Below are 6669 nucleotides of genomic sequence, written 5' to 3'. Positions count from 1 at the left end.
TTTTGGTTCAAAAGGTAAGCTGTTATAAGGGTTGACGTGGCTGGACAACAGGAAGTGCTCTGCTTGCTGCCAGGCTTCAAGTGATGACATCACGTATTTAAACAATGTTTTATCAGTACTGTCTATCTTTAAATACTTCCTCCACCTAGCAACCAACTCATAAAATATTCAATATTATTATGGTTGACCTACGAGTCACACATTTACACGCCCGCTTTCCAAATTTATGACTACCGGCTTTTTAGGTAAACACGTGAATTATAAACGTCATTCGCTAACACCAGCCGAGTGAGACTTGAGGTTATTACGGAGAACAGCCGTCTACAATAATTTGGTAAATATCTGTTATTCTTAACTTAAGATCGAGTATAATCTAGGTTAATTGAATAGTAACGTTATTGTTGCAGTACCATGAGCATGTCCAGCGCTGTCAATGTCAATCGTCGGTTAAGTCAAGGCGAGTCATAAGCGAACCCCAAAGCACAAATGCTATAAAAACGACGACCTTTTTTTTTTTTAATATTCATTTGCCTAAATTTGCTAACACACGTAATTCCACCAGTTTCGATGATTCAAGACCAGATTTCAAGTTAATTTGTCAGTTTTAGTCACAATTTTGCTAGTTGTCAGTGTTAGGTTCATATATATCTTAATTGTTTTCCACGAAGTAGTTGTAAATTAAGTATATGAAGTTTTAGTTATAAAACCGCGGCGGCGGCGAAAGTTCCAGACGTTTAAGTTATGCTATTTGTTTTAAAGTCAAGGATATTTGACGTGTATCGGGTTAATCCTAGGAACGTTATCGTAAACACAGTGTAAACAGTGATATATAACTACACTGTTCCTACAAGATTATGACACTATGGGGACAGGAAACTGCAATTGTGCGATTTCAATAGTGAACTGTTAGACGAATGACTACTTAAAGCGGGAGAGTCATCACCTGCGCATGCGTCAGATGGTGATAGCGTGTCATTATTTACAAACATGCGTCTACCCATGACCCTTTGCGTTTCTAGCGTGTGTTATCGTCGCTAGCGACTCAATTCGCGCGCGTGCGGAGGTGATGACACTCCCGCTTTAACATACACTCAGTGTAATAAGGATTCGTGGATTAAGCGGACTCATTTAATAGCATATAATATAACCATGGACCATGGTAGGTCCATGATATAACCAATGTGTTAGTAATCATTTAATATGAAATATCACGTTGTGTACGCGTGTTCCATTAAAAATAACGATTATGAATTAAAACTTAAAATCGACAACATTATATTAATGCGGTAGGGTGGTCACCTGTGCACGCGCGTGAATTGAGTCCCAAGCAATAACAACAAACACTAAAACGCAAAGGCTCATGGGTAGACGCTTATTTGTAAACAATGAGACGCTATGGCCATATGACACAAGGGCAGGTGACGACTCCCCCTCTTTAAATATTGTGTTATGGTATTGGTATGTTATCAGCTTCTTTGATCTAAATGTGTTGTTATTGTTTATATAGTGGTAACATGTCATACGTAATTTATCTCTGTTACTTGTAACCTAGGCAATACATTATCATGACGACTATGACCAATGCAGATCTCAGTCTAACAGAAGGAGATATTATTGAGATTCGAGACCACCCTGACCACGAATGGTTTAACCACTGGGCAGTATACGTTGGCGACGGTGAGGGCGTACATCTGTGCCACAACGACCACACCATTTTGAAAGAAAACATGGCTGATATTGTGAAGAGTAGAACGGCAAGTGTTCAAAATATTAGAGATTTCAACAGAAATGATACGGTCGGAAGAGCAAAAGAGCGAATTGGGAAGAAAGCAGGCAACTTCAAAAGTAAATGGAACAGCTGTCGTCAATTTGCTGAATATTGTCAGCATGGCATGTCGCCATCTGAGTGAAATACACAAGAAAAAACGTACTGTACTGTAGAATACTTTATTTCACCTGGAAGTAATTTTCACTGAAAAGACTTTTTGGGTGTTTTGTAAGGAATTTATTTTCACTGATGTTTGACGAATTATATGTAAAATATATATATATAAACAAAGGTAAATTCACTGGATTTTATTTCACTGAATCATTCCTTCAGCGAAAATTAATTCCAAGTGAAAATAAAGTACTAGTATTTCACAGTAGTTAGCCACTATTAAAAAAACTTCGAAATCCAGCAAGAGGGCTTGGGTTACTATAATGCTCAAAATTCTGAAATAAAAATATAGTCACGGAACTAATTTTTCCACAAAACGACATCGAAAATTGAACAAAAAGTTCCGGAATACTTCTGACGCTTTTTGAGTTGATAGCACCTTTGTAACATTTTTTAATGTCTTTTTGAGGTGAGAGTTTGGTGCGCTTATATACGTATTGTTTGATAACGCAAGCTTTTGTTCATGATTGACAGGATTATATGTAACTCAGTAGTTTTATCGTTTTAGCCTTCCCGTCTTTTTGCCAGAGGAGTAATGTGTTATGATAGCTTTATCTTTGCATTCCGTTTCCACGCCGTATGACTTGTGTTTAGATTAACGACTTGTGAGTTCAGTTGAAGTTTATAAGCGTATGTGACAGGAGTTTGATTAATAGCTTGTTTATTCATTGTTTATTAGTTACCGCTTTGCAATGCTTTAACCGAGAGACGCATCCCTGGTAATCACGTGATCATGCTGTCGATTGCAGCGATTGGCTGATCGCTTGGTTACACCGCCACGCCTTAGTTTTTTTTACCTTTTGATATAGAGTTTGTAACCTTAGTAACAGAGACAGTGCAGCGAAGGGTTACCCTCGGCGGACTGTTTGAGAAAAGTGAGTCGATTGGTAGCCTTTCCCTTGTTTTTGATTTATAACCGTTGATATTTATGACTTTATAACCATTGTATTTAGACTTTATAATCATTGTACTTAATTAGTGTGTTTTACTCTTTTTGATTTATACCTTTTATTCCTCAGCTCCTGAGAGCGAGGTTATTTGTAGATATGCTGGCGATCGCCTCTGTGTTTCCGGAAGTACTGTGGGGGATTGCATGCTGGGAGTGGAAAGTCTTTTGATCGTAAAATAATTTTAGAAAAGTAAAAACTAGAGTGACTGGTGAGTGAGTGAAATGAAGGTTGGTTTTAAATATTGATGAAATAATGAAAGGAAACTGAAGTGGTATGAAAGGGCAGTAAATGTAGCCAGAATGCAAGGTCAGAATTCGGGGTCAAAATACGTCACAATACATTCATCAAGGCGGTTGCAAAGTGTCGGGTTTCGAGTTTCGTACTTAGACACACACCGCGTCTGAGATCGCCATCTACGACGACATTTATCAGTTACGCAGACTTCAAAATATTTTATATGCGGTGCTGATACGGACTAATTGCCTACAACAGGTTTACATACACTGTATTCCAACGCCCGTCGTTACTCATATATACACATCCCACAATGCAACGCGGTAATGGCATCATTGTAAAGTGCCCCCATAACCACGAATTAGGTCACGCTCAGATTGACACCATACGATTAAAGGTTGACAATCAAAAGAAAGGAAGGTGGAAATTGAATAGCATATATATAAACACAACTTTGTAAAACAAATCTAAAGAAGAAGCTAAGGAAAAAATATATTAATAAAAACATATCCCTTAAAACATACTTGAAAATGTCAAAGCAAAAAAATATATATAGTGTAGCCCATAACTGGGTGCAGGATAAAATAATTTGCACAAGTCTACCCTCCAGAGTTTTTAATGGTCAAGTCCTCAGTCATTTTATTAGCTCCGCTGTCAACAAAGTCGACGACGTGGAGCTCTTCATTCCTCAGCTCCTGAGAGCGAGGTTATTTGTAGATATGCTGGCGATCACCTCTGTATTTCCGGAAGTACTATGGGGGATTGCATGATGGGAGTGGAAAGTCTTTTGACTCCTCAGCTCCTGAGAGCGAGGTTATTTGTAGATACTAGTATGTTGGCGATCGCCGCTGTGTCTGCGGAAGTACTATGGGAGATTGCATGATTTAGAGTGAAAAGTCTTTTGATCAGTAAAATAATTTTAGAAAAGTGAAAACTAAAGTGGCTGTCAAATAAAGGTGGGTTTTAAATATTAAATATCATGACATTTGGATGTAATAATGAAAGGAAATTGAACTGGTATGAAAAGGCAGTACATGTAGCCGGATTCCAACTCCAACCAATTCCAACTACATCACTGGAATATCACTTGCTGTTTATCATCCATATTTTGATATCTCACAATGTGTCGATTGCGTATCTGGAAATTCTAACTACTATTTCGCAGAATTTGACCAGCCTTGCTTGTACCAGTCATTTAAGTCAACTCCCACATTGTCCTTCACAGTGAAGGTTAATGCAGATATATTGTAAATTACACAGAGGTAACATTACAATACATTTCCCTTCACATTCCCCTGTATTACATAACAATCTTTGAGCTGAGGCAGTTATGGTTTTACAACCATCACCAGTTCTCTTGTTAGTATTGTATTTAACCTGTATGACGATGAGTAGAGGACGGTATCTTTGATTTGTGAACGTGCAATGCCGGAAGGCATAATCTCAGTTTTGGGTGAAGGGATGTGTCATGAATTTGTTTACGCGTACCTGTTGACCGACTTAATTAGTTGATTATTAGCGAATTGCTGTGTTATGTCTGTCATCGTTTAGGCCTATTTGAAGTTTTGGACGGAACTCGACTCAGTGATTTGGAACTAATTACGAGATAACCCTCGCTATTCTGACTACTCTTTCTGACAGTTGGTATTTGCAATTATTAATGTAGTGAACGATTAATCAAAATATATGACGTATTCAGTACTTAGTGTGATTGGCTTTATGATTGAAGGTTACGCCCTAGTTACCAAACGCTTCAGCGTGGTATTAAGAGTTTGTTTTCAGGGGTGGGTGATACCAAGGTGGGAAATGGATGCACATATGGGGTTAATTCCTTGAATTGCAATATAGAGGGTTCAGGCTGAAATACAATAAATAGTGTTTTCATGTTTCGTCTGATATTTCTGTGGTATTCTGCTGCTGTAAGTAATGCACGATTTGTTCCAAAATTCAGTATGCTGTGTGCATTTCAGGGTTATTCGTTTTTTGCTGAAAACACACCTATTTTTAATGGCAGAGTCGAATAGTTTCACTCCCACTGGGAAATCCTCATTGTTGCTTGAATGAGAGCTAATTAAACACATTTTCCAGACCGGCGAAAGAGTATGCAACAGCCAATTTTAACAGTCTGTCACATGATTTTACTCTGAATGTCAACATGAAAAGAGGCCAGTCCATTTTACGCAGGAGTAATTGGGAGTAGAATATGTGAGGGATAGTATCAACAGAGATGTGTATAGTGAAAAGTAATATCTATCCTTCTTTTGCATCTCTGAGCGTTTCTGTTTTTGTATATTGGTTTGAAAATCTTGAACTTGCATGATTTGCAATGTGTTTTTTTTTTACTGAAACTCCCCTATTGATCGAATCCCGGGTTTGAACGAGAACGGCACACCACGTGATTCGTTTGAATACAATGCTGAAGGCCGTGCTACAGCGGTACTACACTGACGGGATGACTTACTAGTACTGCATGCTACAACTTCGCTTGTGATGTTGCTTGTTAGCCATGGATTAAATGAATCTTGATTACCAGTTAAAATGTTGCTCATTTGGCGTTGGTAATCTTTATTTGGAACTGGGTAACGCCGCAACGTCGCCAGCAGAAACCTCCCGACCCGACCTAAATTGCTACCCCGGTTTGTTGCACGTTCTTTCTTTAATATGAAATAATCAAATATGGGACATATGTAATAATAACAGAACCCCACACCCTCCCCGTGGCTTCGCTCGTGAAAGTACGGCAGCAGGATACACCGCATCACTCGTGAAAATAACATCCATACGCAATGAAAGCCACGGGGAGGGTAAGGGGTTCTGTCATAATACTTCATTATCACTGAACATTTTTTCCCTGAAATAAATTCCAGTGAAAATGCCATTTCCTCATACTCTATTGAGACACAGCACAGTGAAATTGGATTCACATGTAATGCTTGAAAACATGTCAGCAAAAATAAATTAAGTGAAATTCTATGTGACTTCATAAGAGTTGGAAATGAACAAATTACACCCGCCCCAACCACTCCATACACAATGTAAACTATATCCCAAAACACCTTTTCACCCACGGTTACAACCGTGTTTCACCAGTGTATTCTATTTGACTTCAGGAGAAATTGAAATAAACAAATTAATTATAATTTCAGCCTCTAGTTGAGCACTGATTAAATAAACTACCTCGTCTTTATGTCAACTTGGAGTTATTCATTGCCTACATCAGTGACTTCAAAATATATGTTTCAATCCCAGGAATTTCACTCGCTGTTAATTGCATGGGAGTGTCAGTCTTTCATGAATTTCTATTGTCATGTCAATTTCTTGCGATTACTCGGAACATGAACCACATACCGCCTAGGTGCTGTAACCAAATCCTGGTATAAGCACCGGTTAGGCAGTCTTGAACTATGCATGTGAAGCCAGCTGAGAGGTATATCCAATCCTATCGATCTTTCATTGTTTGGTAACTATTTGCAGCAAATGCAACAAAAATCAATATAAAAATATTACCCACACAGCATTCTACAGGTTACTTGTAATTGGTTAGAG

General features: G+C 38.3%; 1 long non-coding RNA gene across 1 annotated transcript; it reads left to right on the top strand.

The window, feature by feature from the left end:
- Nucleotides 1-247: 247 nt before the first annotated feature.
- LOC144359626 (uncharacterized) lies at nt 248-1789 on the top strand. Its single transcript, XR_013422062.1, has 2 exons — nt 248-334; nt 1553-1789. It is a non-coding gene; the product is annotated as an uncharacterized LOC144359626 (long non-coding RNA).
- The last annotated feature ends 4880 nt before the right edge of the window (nt 1790-6669 follow it).

This window comes from Saccoglossus kowalevskii, chromosome 14 (genome assembly GCF_978046115.1).
Source record: "Saccoglossus kowalevskii chromosome 14, keSacKowa6.1, whole genome shotgun sequence".
NCBI classification, from domain to species: Eukaryota; Metazoa; Hemichordata; class Enteropneusta; family Harrimaniidae; genus Saccoglossus; species Saccoglossus kowalevskii.
This window is presented reverse-complemented; position numbering and strand designations above follow the sequence as displayed.